The sequence below is a fragment of the Haliotis rufescens genome, unplaced genomic scaffold, assembly GCF_023055435.1.
Source record: "Haliotis rufescens isolate VD_foot unplaced genomic scaffold, xgHalRufe1.0.p SCAF_115, whole genome shotgun sequence".
Classification (NCBI taxonomy): domain Eukaryota; kingdom Metazoa; phylum Mollusca; class Gastropoda; order Lepetellida; family Haliotidae; genus Haliotis; species Haliotis rufescens.
This window is the reverse complement of record NW_025963797.1, coordinates 789,938-807,400: the sequence shown is the minus strand read 5'-3', so window position 1 is coordinate 807,400 and position 17,463 is coordinate 789,938. Positions and strand designations below refer to the sequence as shown.

The following is a 17,463-nucleotide window of genomic DNA, read 5'->3' as shown; positions in this document are numbered from 1 at the left end:
GGCTTCATTATACAGGATCTATTCAACTATTAATACCCTGAATGATAAAACGCTTTTGATAATTTTTGAGGGAGACCATGTTCCTTTTTGTCAACAGTGATGCATTATTGTTCCGTGAATTTTAATACGGCCTATACAGTTACGTCGTGTTGCTTCACTTTCAGTTTCCAGGTGAGCTGTGTGAACAATAGAAGGGAACGTAGCTCGCTATGTCCAACCAGGAAGTAGCATATCTGCACGTCATTGTCGAGCCTCTTTCCTCGAAAAGGGGTCGTGCCTACTAAATGTGGAGTCGGCTATCAGTGTTGTTAGCTCGAAGTACATTCAAACTGTGTAATGTGCAGTGAATGTGTTAATTTTGTGAAGTATAACTGGCTTATCTGCAAGTTTGAGATCGCACCTTAGATTTCCATTGGTGTGTACGATGTGGCAGATATTGTTGATATGCTTCACAAAGTTGAGTCAGTTGGGTTTAACGCCGCTTTTAACAGTATTCCAGTTATATCACAGCATGCCAGCTTAATGTGGGAGGAAGGCCCGAAGTGATGCAGGTCTTAGACGTTTACCACTTCGATGAAATCCACGAGCACGGGTATGGTGCTGACAAACCTAGAAACATAATTCAGGCACACTGGGAATAGAACCTGCAATCATAGGTTTCTGGCGTGTCCAAGGGACGCAACTAGGCTCAGCAAATCGCGGCGCCTTTGTCGACTGGGCCACCCGTGCCCCCGCTTCACAAACTTCTCCATGTGGATGACGAACAAAATGCAACATCGTTAATTCCCATGATACGCTGACTAGTTTATCCCAACAGATCAAAACACGTTTATGCTAAAGTGAGTGAGTGACTATAGTTTTGCGCCGCTTTGAGCAATATTCCAGCAAAATCACGGCGGGGGACACCAGAAATGGGCTTTACACATTGTATCCATGTCGGGAATCGTACCCGGGTCTTCAGCGTTACGAGCGAACGCTTTAACCATTAGTGTTTTGTCACACTAAAGAATACGAATACAAAAGGGATGTGATAAAAAAACACCCCCAGTTAATGTTATTGGTTATCAGAAACTTGTGATTCAACAGGACACACAGAACATAGGATGTAATGGCACACACGTGTATAGAAGCACTACCAGGCGTGAAGAGAACCGAGAGCAAGGGGGATGGAGAAAGGTAAATGTGACAGGGACATAGCAGAACAGACCCGTGAAGATCTGAGGTAGAATAGGTCTTCAGCAACCAATGCTTGCCAAAAAAGGCGACTATGCTTGCCGTAAAAGGTGACTAACGGGATCGGGTGGTCAGGCTCGCTGACTTGGTTGATGCAGGTTATCGATCCCAATTGCGTGGATCGATGCTCATGATATGAATCACTGGATTGTGTGGTCCAGACTCGATTATTTACAGACTGCCGTCATATAGCTGGAACATTGCTGAGTGCAGCGTAAAACAACAAACAAACAAACAAACATAGTAGAACAGATAATGTCACACTGCTATGTACAAAATAATAACATTAAAATAACACACTACACAGGTTTCATATACAGACATATCCATACAATGCAAAGCAAGCACTTGTTTCATTTAGGCATATGTCCATATTCCACACACAAAGGTGAAATTCATCATCAGTGATGTATGACGGTATTATCCTAGCCATAAAGAAAATAAATATTTCACCAAGGGGCGATAACTCGATCCTAATATTAAGTTACATTATAAACATGGTGCATTGTTGTTAAGTCCTATTACTATTACAAGAACAATTACTACCTTCTGGTAACTATTATATTAATTACATATGTAATCATAATCTTTACTCCATTTATTTACTTAGAGACGTGACAGACATGTAAATTAGCAGCACCCTGTGGGTGACACCTGGGTGTTAATCCTCTAAAGGCAGCCCCCTTGTTTTGAAGCAGCAATAACCATATTCCTATATATATGCAATGTACTATATATGTGGAATAAATGTGAAATATAATACAATTATAGTATTAAAGCATATATCATTAAATGCTAACATACAATACACCTAAGAAACTCCGCATACAGTCAATAAACATCCACACACAAATATAAATGAAGAATGAGAATCATTTAAATTGTTTATTTAGCCTGAATTAATCAGTAATTTGGCAACATGACGACATCATCACCATACGAGATATTAGCATTTTAAAGATATTGAAACAACATCAGACAGAATTTATAAATTGTGTGTTATCATAGAAATAAAAGCGTATATTTAAGATAGCAATTATATATACTGAACCGCAAAAGCAACTTCACCCGATGTAACATTGCTTGACAAGTTGTAATTTAAATATCTGGGTAACTTTTGTCAAAGTTTCTTCTTAGCGTTAAAGACTGATTTTCTGATGTTGAGAAAAGTGACATTTTCATTTCCTACACTTGACATTCACTGCAGTGAACACAACACTTTCACGGAACTATTGTCATACACGAGTTACCTTCCCGCAAAGTACTAGTATCTCCCCCTTATTGTTAATGCCCCTCCAAAAACTGTTAACTTCATGTTTACGTTAGTTCCACATTAACAACACCAAATAATGACACAGGACATTTATGGAGTTACTATCGCTGAATCTGATGTTGTATATATTCATATGCAATTGTATGATAACTAATTTATTGACCTCAAATATGTTTTTTGTTACTTTTGTGAATACACGGAACTACGTTTTTATAACGCAATTACTAGAGGTGGTGAAACGTCCCTGCGTGTTAGGTAGGAACAATTTACGTTTCAAGGTTTTACATATGTAGTGAAATAATTTAATTTTCCGCAGACATTACACAAAAAGCATATAATAAAGGAGATTGTTTCACCCTCTTATTAAGTGTCCTACATTTGACTTGTTTCCGCTTTTTGTCAGTTACCCTGTCAATAAATGTTATTCGGTGAATGTAGCTAGTCGTGGATAGGCTGTAAATTGTATTGTATTTTTTTCAACTTATAGTGCAGAATGAGTACTTGAAAAAGGAGTGAGTGAGTTGGGTTTAACGCCGCTTTTAACAGTTTTACAGTCATATCACGGCGTGTCAGCTTAATGTGGGAGGAAAGGCCGAAGGGATGCAGGTCTCAGACGTTTACCACTTCGGTGAAACCCACGAGCACGGGTATGGTGCTGACAAACCTAGAAACATAATCGGGGCGAACTGGGATTCGAACCCACAATCATAGGTTTCTGGCGTGCCCAAGGGACGCAACTCTGCACAGCCAATCGCGGCGCCTTAGACGACTAGGCCACCCGTTCCCCTTTGAAAACGGAAAATACTGAGATGAATCTCACCTATCTCGTTTTACCCATCACAAGAGTAGGGTCAGACGAACCAACTACAATAATGTGGGCGAATAATAATAATGATCTGGGATTCGAGCCCACGATCATATGATCATAGCCTACCTTTAGAAAACATCTGTGTTTATCACACTGCGGGCATTCCTGTCATTTTAAACCTATCCCCTATAGTCGTGAACTGTAGAATAGATCTGTTGTTTACGTCTATTTGAAATTCAAGTGTGACATGGGCTTGTTGAATTCGTGTCTTTAGTTACCAGAAGATATGAGGACTCACTGATCTAGAGTCTTCTCTAAACGAGTTTGGAGTTTCTATAAATGCTTTGTCTTTAACCATGTTCGTCCATTGTCTTGTGTTGTATTGGTTATTAAAACAAATATCGCAGAGTTCATTATGTATACTGTCGGGCCGACTATTGACAGTCCGCCGTCCCGGGTTGACAGATATGGATGTACGGGTGGACAGATATGGATGTACGGGTGGGCAGATGTGGATTTACGGGTAGGCAGATGTGGGTGTACGGGTGGGCAGATGTGGATGTACGGGTGGGCAGAAGTGGATGTACGGTTGGACAGATGGGGATGAACGAGTGGGCAGATGTGGATGTACGGGTGGGGAGATGTGGATGTACGGGTGAGGAGATGTGGATGTACGAGTGGGCAGATGTGGATGTACGGGTGGGCAGATATGGATGTACGGGTGGGCAGATGGGGATGAACGAGTGGGCAGATGTGGATGTACGGGTGGAGAGATGTGGATGTACGAGTGGGCAGATGTGGATGTACGGGTGGGCAGATATGGATGTACGGGTGGGCAGATTTGGATGAACGGGTTGGCAGATGTGGATGAATAGCTGGGAACATGGAGATGCATGGATGGGCAGATGTTGATGTACAGGTGGGCAGATGTGGATGTACGGTTGGACAGATGGGGATGTACGGGTGGGCAGATGTGGATGTACGGGTTGACAGATATGGATGTACGGGTGGACAGATATGGATCTACGGGTGGGCAGATGGAGTTGTAAGGGTGGGCAGATGTGGATGTACGGGTGGGCAGATGTGGATTTACGGGTGGGCAGATGTGGGTGTACGGGTGGGCAGATATGGATGTACGGGTGGGCAGATGTGGATGTAAGGGAGGGCAGATGTGAATGTAGGGATGGGCAGATGTGGATATACGGGTGGACAGATGTCGATGTACGGGTGGGCAGATGTGGATGTAGGGATGGACAGATGTGGATGTACGGATGGACAGATGTGGATATACGGGTGGGCAGATGTGGATGTACGGGGGGACAGATGTGGATGTAGGGATGACCGGATAGAGAAGTGGTGTTTAGATGTGGATGTAAGGTGAAGAGATACATTGTGGGTATGATGGTGAGGAGGGACAAAGGGCTGTGGCGTTGTCAGATTGTCATGGTCCTTGCAGTGTCAGCTCATATGTTTCACAAAGTGCTAAACGTCCTCAAAATGCACCCCCATAAAGCTGGCTTACCGTGATATAACTCAAAGTGTATTGTTAACTAATCTCTACCCCTGTCAACCACACAGTGAGTGCGGGACGAAGACAAACAACCTTATCAGTGACTCGCGTTTATGTCAATATCACGACAGCAGATCTGATCATTATTGAACTGTCTGGGCTCCTGTTTATTGCTTTCGGGTGAGCGTGGCGTGTAGTGCATGGAACACCACCCCAGTTCACTATGACCTTAACATGGTGACCATGCAGAACCATATTTGACGTACTATAGCACGAGTTACCTTCCAAATTGGGTAGTGCAGCAACAGAAAGAGTGGGAATTGCTACAGACCAACTGGATGCTTTGTGTAAAGGTGACGTGTGGGTGACGGTGTCGGAACCAGCTTTCTTTGTGTTATTCTGGTGAGTACAAACGTGGAACGTCCGACATAAATACGTAAAGCTCATTTAAACATTTGGCATTCCCTAAACACATATATAGAACTTGTATTGCAACAATAAAATGTAACTGTTGCGAAGAAGGGTTCTGGGCAGGATTTTTACGATTGTAAGGGTCAAGTACCTTCTGAATAGTCTGACAGGAGGCTGCAGCTCCCTTATCTACACTCTAGGGCATTGATCTACACTCTAGGTCATTGATCTACACTCTAGGTCATTGGCATTGCCACATCCAGGGTTACATCGCACATACATGTACGTGGAAATGTCTGAACTGAACGTCCCCCGTCCGTCCAACTGTAACATGCTGTGCAGTTTTCTCCTTCATGGTTATGTGTACAGTTCACAGTCTGTTCACGAACAATCTCATTGATAGTGTCATTCACTGTTGTTACAAGCAGCTCCCTACAACGCCAAGTTTGGTTTCCAAGGCAACCTAACGAAATACATTTTAGAAATGATATGTTGTATCCAATATAAACCGCTTCAAGGAGACTTTTTCGGACATGTCGAAAGACAGATATCACGTATGACGTCCTCACACCATTTGTTGAGAGTTGGAATGAATTTGGACTTGTAAATTCAGAGGATATATTTTTTGGAAGACGTTTATGATTAACAATGTTATTCTTTTGATTTTGTTGATTTAAAGATAAGAATTTCTGTACTGCTTGGCAGTACGGTAGTTAGTGTCAGCCAAGCCAGACGCCAGATAAAATCAGCACTGATTCAAGGTCAGGCTATCTCACTTCATCGAGTTTTTGTTCAGTTTGATGAGAAATAAGCAGCCCTGCAGTGACCATCTCTTGGTTGAAGTCAACTGGCCTGAAAAGTGAAACAGAAGGCTTTCTGTATGCTGCTCAGGGTCTGTCCATGTGTGATTTGCATAAAAAAGAAAATATTCTAAGAGCAATATTTAAGGGTCCCCCTAGATTTATTCAGATATGAAGTGTAAAGAAATGACGTTGTGGAATTCAGTCTTTCTAGTAAAGTCAATGTCTGGTCCTTGAGCGTGAGCATCGATGCAGACAGTCTTCTCGGACTACTTGACATCAATTAAACTTAAATGTCTCCAACCTGTTGTACCCATTGATGTCTGGGGCTCTTGTGTGCCAGTCATACGCAACCCTCTAGTAGGACGTCTTGATTCCAGATCCGCAGTTTTCTACCTGTTTCATATCGTTGACGTCTAAAGTCGGATTCCTGTAACAGTCATGAAGTTGTCCCTCAGTCCTAGTACAGAAATGTTACGTACACATCGATCTTGCCTGACAGCAGTCTTTCGAGACCTTCTCTTCCCATCCTAATCTAACCCCCACTGACACTCAGTTCATGTTCATCATTTGTGGTGGTACATACACTGTTACATTCGCTTTAATTCGGCAAACCGCTGGCAAACAGAACACAAAATATATCACTGACATTTCACATAAAGCATAAAGTAGAGTCGCTTGTACAATTCCGATGATATCGTGAGTATGTGTTTATGATTTTTTTATCAAATAGTAACAACACCAGGTGTTCGCGAAAAGATGAACGTATTCTGTCCCACCAGTGGCAAAAGACTAGTCTTCTGAAAGGTATCATTATCAATTCCTGTCATTGGAATGTACATAAAGTGTTTACCGAATATTAGGTATAATTTTGTTCAGTAATCAATCAGAATGTGTAGAATTCACCGTTAATGGTATGTACTTATGATTGTGATTTTATGCACATATTTAAACGGTGTATTGGTGACTTTATCTTCTGGTGTTTTCTTTAAATTCTTCATCATATCGTGACATAAATATGTCCGATTGAGGCTTTTTTAAACATTGGTGACAAGTCCTCAACATATGACTCACAGTTGTTATGTACATGCAATCTATTATTTGGTCGTCATCGATTGACATACAGTACAACACACGTGTTTGATATGCTTATCGGACATAAGTAAACATTCAGCTTCGTATTTTTGTGTGCAGCCACAAGTGCTATTGACTTAATCTATGCTGCCTGAATCTCTTCCAAACGCTGCTCACATTATGTATGAGTTTAACATTGTCGTGTTACCAGGCACAGCCTCTGAGATCGCATGTCACACAGTTATGAGCTGATAAGGCCCTGGGTAACGATCTCTTTACCGGGAAACCAGGTCACCTCAACAGATTTGACAAGTCAATATATCACAACATATGGCACGTACAGTGAAGCGTAAATATCAACTCCAGAGATCGGTGACACGATTTCTGTTGCGCCATTTTTGACAAGCAAATGTTTGTCCATATTTGAAACTAAAACAGGAAATCTGTTTCGACAAGGATTTCCTAGCTCTAAATAATCGTGCTCGGGTTTTATAATGTTTGTTGTTTAACGCCGCACTCAGTAATATTCCAGCTATATGATGGTGGTCTGCAAATAATCGAGTCTAGACTAGACAATCTAGCGATTGACATCATGAGCATCGATCCACGCAATTGGGATACGATGATATGCATCAAAAAATTAAAAAAAATGAAAAATCAACAAAGTCAGCGCGCCTGCCACCCGATCCCCTTAGTCGCCTCTTACGGCAATCATGAGTTGCTGAAAACCTGTTCTACCCCGGATCATTACAGGTTGGCAGAAGGCAGATTCTCTGTGAAGATGTCTATTTCTTGTATGGATAAATACAAGTAATCAAATGTTGCAGCCTCTGCTAGTCTAGTGAATGAGGATCACGTGGCGTCGTGTGAGACTCCTGTTCATTTCCACTATGTGTCGGGGGCGGTCGGGTAGCCTAGTGGTTAAAGCGTTCGCTCGTCGATTCCCGACATGGGTACACTGTGTGAAGCCAATTTATGGTGTCCCCAGCCGTGATGTTGCTGGAATATTGCTAAAAGTGGCGTAAAACCATACTCACTCACTCAGTATGTATCGGTTTGGCATGACACAATGAGATAGGCATTACGTATTCTATTCATTAAGTATATATATATATACCAATTAAATATTGCATAATGGACAGTTAAAATATCATTGTCAAGTCACGCATTTCCATATATGATCTGCAGTATTGACATTGCATTATAAAACATTGACATTGCATGATAACATATATTTATATGTATGTGAAGAATGTGATATTTGGATCCTGGCATTTTAAGATGAAATAAACTGTAACAAATACATGCACTGTGGGTATCACGGGAGCCTAGCATTCAGCCTGAATTGAGGCCAACCCTTCCTATGTGCAGCATTGTATGCAGTGGCCTGTGAACTTGTCTAGGATGGCTGGTGACACAGGTGGTCCAAATCACCAATCAAGACAAAGAAATCGGCTTCAGCCCTTTTATCAAGACAGTAAACACCGTTAACTGACCCAAACTCAAATCAGGTGAATGGGGTCTGATAGGGCTCATTACTGTCTGCTTGGACTGTTGAATTTGTATGTTCTTCGTAGTGGGTATCTACTGAGCGAGAGGTCACACCAATGTAGGGGTGATCACCACGTCACAATGGACCTTATAGATCGCTCCTTTGTGGGCTTGCTTGTTCGCTAGGTATGGCATGGAGGTGAGGGCTAGTTCTTGGGAGTCATATGCTGGGGAGTGAGAGCCAGAGCTGAGAAGTTGTGTGATATGTATGGGAGTGAGAGCCAGAGATGAGTAGGTGCGGGATAGGCTGGGGAGTGAGAGCCAGAGCTGAGTAGGTGTGTGATATGCTGGGGAGTGAGAGCCAGAGCTGAGTAGGTGTGTGATATGCTGGGGAGTGAGAGCCAGAGCTGAGTAGGTGTGTGATATGCTGGGGAGTGAGAGCCAGAGCTGAGAAGGTGTGTGATATGCTGGGGAGTGAGAGCCAGAGCTGAGTAGGTGTGTGATATGCTGGGGAGTGAGAGCCAGAGCTGAGTAGGTGTGTGATATGCTGGGGAGTGAGAGCCAGAGCTGAGTAGGTGGCTGAAATAGTGGGGAGTGAGAGCCAGAGTTAGTAGGTGCGGGATATGCTGGGGAGTGAGAGCCAGAGCTGAGTAGGTCTGTGATATGCTGGGGAGTGAGAGCCAGAGCTGAGTAGGTGTGTGATATGCTGGGGAGTGAGAGCCAGAGCTGAGTAGGTGGCAGAAATAGTGGGGAGTGAGAGCCAGAGTTAGTAGGTGCGGGATATGCTGGGGAGTGAGAGCCAGAGCTGAGTAGGTGTGTGATATGCTGGGGAGTGAGAGCCAGAGCTGAGTAGGTACGGGATGTGCTTGGGAGTGAGAGCCAGAGCTGAGTAGGTGTGTGATATGCTGGGGAGTGAGAGCCGGAGCTGAGTAGGTGTGTGATATGCTGGGGAGTGAGAGCCAGAGCTGAGTAGGTGTGTGATATTCTGGGGAGTGAGAGCCAGAGCTGAGTAGGTGGCTGAAATAGTGGGGAGTGAGAGCCAGAGCTGAGTAGGTGTGTGATATGCTGGGGAGTGAGAGCCAGAGCTGAGTAGGTGTGTGATATGCTGGGGAGTGAGAGCCAGAGCTGAGTAGGTGTGTGATATAATGGGGAGTGAGAGCCAGAGCTGAGTAGGTGCGGGGCATGCTGGGGAGTGAGAGCCAGAGCTGAGTAGTTGCCGGGTAAGCTGGGGAGTGAGAGCCAGAGCTGAGTAGGTGCGGAGTATGCTGGGGAGTGAGAGCCAGAGCTGAGTAGGTGCGGGATATGCTGGGGAGTGAGTGCCAGAGCTGAGTAGGTGCGGGATATGCTGGGGAGTGAGAGCTAGAGCTGAGTAGGTGCGGGACATGCTGGGGAGTGAGAGCCAGAGCTGAGTAGTTGCCGGGTAAGCTGGGGAGTGAGAGCCAGAGCTGAGTAGGTGTGTGATATAGCGGGGAGTGAGAGCCAGAGCTGAGTAGGTGCGGGATATGCTGGGGAGTGAGAGCCAGAGCTGAGCAGGTGTGTGATATAGCGGGGAGTGAGAGCCAGAGCTGAGTAGGTGCGGGATATGCTGGGGAGTGAGAGCCAGAGCTGAGTAGGTGTATGATATGCTGGGGAGTGAGAGCCAGAGCTGAGTAGGTGCGGAGTATGCTGGGGAGTGAGAGCCAGAGCTGAGTAGGTGCGGGATATGCTGGGGAGTGAGAGCCAGAGCTGAGTAGTTGCAGGGTAAGCTGAGGAGTGAGAGCCAGAGCTGAGTAGGTGCGGGGTATGCTGGGGAGTGAGGGCCAGAGCTGAGCAGGTGTGTGATATAGCGGGGAGTGAGAGCCAGAGCTGAGTAGGTGCGGGATATGCTGGGGAGTGAGAGCCAGAGCTGAGTAGGTGTGTGATATGCTGGGGAGTGAGAGCCAGAGCTGAGTAGGTGCGGGATATGCTGGGGAGTGAGAGCCAGAGCTGAGTAGGTGTGTGATATGCTGGGGAGTGAGAGCAAGAGCTGAGTAGGTGCGGGGCATGCTGGGGAGTGAGAGCCAGAGCTGAGTAGGTGCGGGATATGCTGGGTAGTGAGAGCAAGAGCTGAGTAGGTGTTGGATACGCTGGGGAGTGTGAGCCAGAGCTGAGTAGGTGCGGGATATGTGTGTTGGGGGGGGGGGGGGGTTGACGGATGAGCAGGGTAGGTGTGCGATATGGCGGTGTGTGTGTGTGTGTATGTGGCGGGGGGAGGGGGGAGGGGGAGGGATGAGCAGGGTAGGTGTGCGATATGGCGGGATGTGGGGGTTTGGGGTGGGGGTTGACGGATGAGCTGTGTAGGTATGAGATATGGCAGGGAAGGGGAGGGTTTGAGCTGCGTATGTCTGATATATGGCGGGGGAGGTTAGGAATAGAGCTAGGTAGGTCTGGGATATCACTAATGCTGTTGACTTTATAAACAAATACTTGTCCTGTTCTCCCGTCCTGATGAAAATTTACTAATTTTTCACCGTCTTTGAGTGGGAACTTAAAATCGATCATACCATGTCTATTGCAGACAATTCGTGGCTACGGAAATAGTGCCTTAACATGAAACTGGGTATTCACTTGTGTCTGTGCCTTTTCTATGTTTCCCGTAGTGACACATGCCAAGGTGTGTGTCTAACCGATCTAACAATTACATCTAACTAAACTGCACATTTGAAGCAGAAAATGAAAAGCACTTTTATAAAGCTGTATTGATTATTTCTATCTGGATCCCCATATATCTATTCTTCAAGATGTTAAAGTAGTGAGCTAGTTTTAGCTCATCCATTCTTTCATCTGCTACCCCATGCCTTAAATCCCTCGTCCTAAACGGACTATATTATTTTTATTCAACGTCTCACAAGAAAAATGTCACCCGAGAGAGGTTTTAGATTAACATATCAATGTAGCTATGTCAGCATGGCCATTCATGAAACCAATACACCATGATTGACTTTCAACGAAACGTGTTAACCTGCTGTCAGAAGATAGTCTCTCTATACAACACAAATACTTAGGGTATGGATAGTGGTAAGGTTGTATATGAAAGGAATGGTACACCTTGACGGCGCGGACGACTGGGTCGCCGTGACAAAGGCGGGGATTATTCACTTGCATTGATCTTGAACAATGTGACCTTCGTTTAACGGTATTCATATCACGTGATTGAATGTGTCCCATATCACGCAGTACAGGTGTCAGAGGGAGGATTGTGGTTCTGTCTGGAAAGTTACCTACAAATTCATGTAGATCTGTGTATATATGAGAACCGCCGCTTGCATTTGATAACTGGTGTGTGTACCAACTTGAGGGAGTTGTGTTTGGACACGAGGACTGCTGCTTGCAAAAGTCAATTGATGTGACTCAACGCGAGGTAATTATTATTATATTCATAACTGTTGTGGCTGTAACATCATGTGATTCGCTGATCATGGCTGCAGGAAAATCTTCTCTTCGACCATAATGTTTGTCTCTACAAACATTAACCCACAACAATGTTTCGTTGTGCCTGCTGTGACAGTCACTTATTTCTTCATGGATTATTAGTCAAGTGTGTTGTCGTATATCTTATAATAGAAATTGAAAATGTATTACGCGAGTCGTTTTATTCCTAATATATTGTATTTACGACACGGAAACACACGTGGATAATACTATCTTTTTCATATGTCATTTTTAAAATAACAGCTGTTAAGACATAATTTCACTCAATGAAGAAGCAAAAGAAATTGTGTATGAACATACGTTTTTAGTGAACCGCCTAATTTATCATATAGCGCCAAATGACAAGCAGCCATGTTCGTCACCGTGTTTGGACAAAACAACTATCTTAGCATAATGGGGACGTAAGTCAATACTTTATTGAGAAAGAAGGCTTCGCATTGATGCATGGACCCTGAAAATAGTTCCTGGTGGGCGGCCTCGTTTGCATGTTTATCGAATCATATTACCAACTTGATCAGATTTGTTTACTGCAGGGATTACACAAGGCTTAATACAATAATACACTCTATAGCTTATTTGTTTACATATTTTATCATCCAAAACTGGCTCCCACAAGATATATCACCTGCGTAAGATCAAGTGATATCTACATTGTAGATATCGGTGCAATGAAATTGCATCACAAGGCTTTGCAGATCATTTTGACGCCATTGATTACAATGACGTCATTATCAAATGACATCAATAATGGCTCTGCTACTGAAGTTGTTAGAGGTATTTTTTTTACATTTAAGACGTTTATTACTGAAAAAGCGGGAAGAATTATATTGGATGATAAATCAAATCTCAACTCGTGTCTTTTGATATAAAAAATATCAACACTCCTTTAGTATCAAAACATAAATGATATGTGAATTATTTTCGTTGTATAGGCTATTACAAAACAGGAAACATAAAACACTAGGTTTCGATAACATTGAAAGTGCAACAGGAAACAGTTACTGGCAATACTATTTGTAGGGGAAGCTTTGATAACTTGAGTGGGAAGCAGTTTAGTTTTATGTAATGTTTTGTTCGTGTCTATGTGGGTTTACATGTAGGGCGCTTGGGATTTGGGGCTAGAAGAGGAACCCTGAACGCATGTACTGCATGTGAATAAACACATACTTGCATCAGTGTAACGTTTGTAAATTGCGTATACATTTTGACATCATATCATGTAAGTGTACGTACTTTAAACGGACACTTGTGCCTGAATTCATTTTCGGATATGGCGGGGAGGTGAAGGCTAGAGCTGGGTAGATGTGGGATATGGCGGGGAGGTGAAGGCTAGAGCTGGGTAGATGTGGGATATGGCGGGGAGGGGAGGGGAGGGATAGAGCTGGGTAGGTGTGGGTATGGCGGGGAGGTGAAGGCTAGAGCTGAGTAGGTGTGGGATATGGCGGGAAGGGGAGGGGAGGGATAGAGCTGGGTAGGTGTGGTTATGGCGGGGAGGTGAAGGCTAGAGCTGAGTAGGTGTGGTTATGGCGGGGAGGGGAGGGATAGAGCTGGGTAGGTGTGGGTATGGCGAGGTCGGGATGGATAGATCTGAGTAGGTGTGGGATGTGGCGGGGACGGGAGGGATAGAGCTGAGTAGGTGTGGGAATGGTTAGGTCGGGATGGATAGATCTGAGTAGGTGTGAGATTGGTGGGGCGGGGAGGGATCGAGCTGGGTAGGTGTGGGAATGGTGAGGTCGGGAGGGATAGAGCTGAGTAGTTGTGGGATGTGGTGAGGAGGCGTGAAGGCGAGGGATAGAGCTGGGTAGGTCTGGGTATGGCGGGGAGGCGAGGGATAGAGCTGGGTAGGTCTGGGTATGGCAGGGAGGCGTGGGATAGAGCTGGGTAGGTCTGGGTATGGCAGGGAGGCGTGGGATAGAGCTGGGTAGGTGTGCGTATGGCGGGGAGGCGTGGAGGCGAGGGATAGAGCTGGGTAGGTATGGGTATGGCGGGGACGGGAGGGATAGAGCTGGGTAGGTGTGGGTATGGCGGGGACGGGAGGGATAGAGCTGGGAAGGTGTGGGTATGGTGGGGACAGGAGGGATAGAGCGGGGTAGGTGTGGGTATGGCGGGGACGGGAGGGCTAAAGCTGGGTAGGTATGGATATTGCCGGGACGGGAGGGATAGAGCCGAGTAGGTGTGGGTATGGTGAGGTCGGGAGGGATATAGCTGGGTAGGTGTGGGAATGGTGAGGTCGGGAGGGATATAGCTGGGTAGGTGTGGGTATGGTGGGGACGGGAGGGATAGAGCTGGGTAGGTGTGGGTATGGTCGTGACGGGAGGGCTAGAGCTAGATAGGTGTGGGTATAGAGGGGACGGGAGGGCTAGAGCTTGGTAGGTGTGGGTATTGCGGTAAGGGGTGGCATAGAGCTGGGTAGGTGTGGGTATGGCGGGGACGGGAGGGATAGAGCTGGGTAGGTATGGATATTGCGGGGACGGGAGGGATAGAGCTGAGTAGGTGTGGGTATGGTGGGGACGGGAGGGATAGAGCTGGGTAGGTGTGGGTATGGTAGGGTCGGGAGGGATATAGCTGGGTAGGTATGGGTATGGCGGGGACGGGAGGGATAGAGCTGGGTAGGTGTGGGTATGGCGGGTTGGAGTTCGGTGTGAGGGATAGAGCTGGGTAGGTGTGGGTATGGCGGGAAGGGATGGGATAAAGCTGGGTAGGTGTGGGTATGGTTGGGAAGGGATGGGATAAAGCTGGGTAGGTGTGGGTATGGTGGGGACGGGAGGGATAAAGCTTGGTAGGTGTCGGTATGGTGGGGAGAGGACGGATAGAGCTGGGTAGGTGTGGGTATGGCGGGAAGGGGTGGGATAGAGCTGGGTAGGTGTGGGTATGGCGGGAAGGGGTGGGATAGACCTGGGTAGGTGTGGGTATGGTAAGGACGGGAGGGATAGAGTTGGGTAGGTGTGGGTATGGTGGGGACAGGAGGGATAGAGCTGTGTAGGTGTGGGTATGGCGGGGAGGCGTGGAGGCGAGGGATAGAGCTGGGTAGGTGTGGGTAGGGTGGGGACGGGAGGGATAGAGGTGGGTAGGTGTGGGTATGGCGGAAAGGGGTGGGATAGACCTGGGTAGGTGTGGGTATGGTCGGGACGGGAGGGATAGAGCTGAGTAGGTGTGGGTATGGCGGGAAGGGGTGGGATAGAGTGGGGTAGGTGTGGGTATGGTGGGGACGGGAGGGATAGAGCTGTGTAGGTGTGGGTATGGCGGGGAGGCGTGGAGGCGAGGGATAGAGCTGGGTAGGTGTGGGTATGGTGGGGACGGGAGGGATAGAGCTGGGTAGGTGTTGGAATGGTGAGGACGGGAGGGATAGAGCTGTGTAGGTGTGGGTATGGCGGGGAGGCGTGGAGGCGAGGGATAGAGCTGGGTAGGTGTGGGTATGGTGGGGACGGGAGGGATAGAGCTGAGTAGGTGTGGGTATGGTGGGGACGGGAGGGATAGAGCTGAGTAGGTGTGGGTATGGTGGGGACGGGAGGGATAGAGCTGAGTAGGTGTGGGTATGGTGGGGACGGGAGGGATAGAGCTGGGTAGGTGTTGGAATGGTGAGGACGGGAGGGATAGAGCTGAGTAGGTGTGGGTATGGTGGGGACGGGAGGGATAGAGCTGGGTAGGTGTGGGTATAGCGGGGACGGGAGGGCTAGAGCTGGGTAGGTGTGGGTATGGCGGGAAGGGGTGGCATAGAGTTGGGTAGGTGTGGGTATGGCGGGGACGGGAGGGCTAAAGCTGGGTAGGTATGGATATTGCCGGGACGGGAGGGATAGAGCTGAGTAGGTGTGGGTATGGTGGGGACGGGAGGGATAGAGCTGGGTAGGTGTGGGTAGGGTCGTGACGGGAGGGCTAGAGCTAGATAGGTGTAGGTATAGAGGGGACGGGAGGGCTAGAGCTTGGTAGGTGTGGGTATTGCGGTAAGGGGTGGCATAGAGCTGGGTAGGTGTGGGTATGGCCGGGACGGGAGGGCTAGAGCTGAGTAGGTGTGGGATGTGTTTTTCTCTTGAAAATGTTCCGTCATCTCGTCAATCAAGACCGTTCGTTTCTCAAAGCGCCATTTTTGTTACTTGAACAGCGTGTATTCTTTCGCTTTCCACAACGGTGTCGAGGAATATGTTTTTGTTAAAGTTGATTTTGTATATAATCATAGTTATGATACAAAATTTTAGCGACGCTCAATTTGTTTTGTTACGTTTGTTTATATTTTTTATGATTTTGCAAACACGTGTTAGGTAGGGAGAATTTACGTTTCAAGGTTTGCAATGAAATAATTTAATTATCCGGTAGACAACTACACAAAAAGCATATAATAAATAGGATATCCCATGTGTCGAGTGAAATATCATGTTTCTCTTATCTCGTGATGGGGAAAAATCAAAATCAAAATGTGAAACGTCCTCGTAGACGACACAGTTTCCACAGGGCGGAAACGGCAAAATAATGGTGAAAAAATATATGACATCAGCGGGGATGTGATGATACCAGTCACACGAATGGTCATGAGTCATGTGATATGCTGCCTCAGTCAGTCAGTCAGTCAGTCAGTCAGTCACATCGGCAGCATTTCAGACGATCAAGAGGTATACGTAACATACACATTAACATAGTAAAAGCCTCTCAATGAAGGACAGTAAACTAACGAGAACATCACTGAATAATATTTAAAACTAGCATAGAACCATAAAAATATTACTCTATATGTAGCAATACAATATAAAAAGGGCTACAGGTCGCCAGGTAGATCACCATTCTCGGGATCGTTGTTGCTACCTGCATGGACACAAGCAGGATTAACACCATCCCTTCAGTCGCTGGCGATTGTAACCAATATCAGCAACAAATAAAATTACAAATTTTCTACTTTTAAAAGAGCAGTAGGCATATCTAGTCTTTGAATGGCATCGACTTACAGTCCTCATAGGAGGACAGTAATTTGACACTACTTCAACCCTCTTCGAGGATGCAGCCACTAACAATCTAAGCCCAAGAAGTCACCTGGCATTGACAAAATAAAACACACATTAGTATGATGTTTATTCGCAGTTTTGAGACACAGGTGATTACAAAATATTATAAACATCCTTTTGAGGCTACGTTTAGGTATCACAATAGGTCTTCAGCAACCCATGCTTGCTGTAAGAGGCGACTAAGCTTGTTGTAAAAGGCGACTAATGGGATCGGGTGGTCAGGCTCGCTGACTTTGTTGATGCATGTCATCGATTACAATTGCTTAGATTGATGTTCATGATGTGAATCACTGGATGTCTGGTCCAGACTCGATTATGTACAGACCCCCGTCATATAGCTAGAATATTGCTGAGTGCGGCGTTAAACAACAAACCAAACCAAAACCAAAATCTTAACCGGGGGATATAAGGTTGAAAAAGGT

General features: G+C 45.9%; 1 protein-coding gene across 2 annotated transcripts in view; it reads left to right on the top strand.

Moving 5' to 3' along the window:
- The first annotated feature begins 4,987 nt into the window (after positions 1 to 4,987).
- The window catches only part of LOC124118696 (serine/threonine-protein phosphatase 6 regulatory ankyrin repeat subunit A-like), a 28,232-nt gene continuing 15,756 nt past the window's right edge, over positions 4,988 to 17,463 (top strand). Inside the window, exon 1 of one of the 2 annotated variants that reach the window (XM_048393145.1) lies at positions 4,988 to 5,226. The gene's annotated coding sequence lies outside the window, so the exon portion shown is untranslated. Of the gene's footprint in view, positions 5,227 to 11,717; positions 11,980 to 17,463 lie in introns of those variants that run through there. The other variant, XM_048393146.1, reaches the window with a different exon arrangement.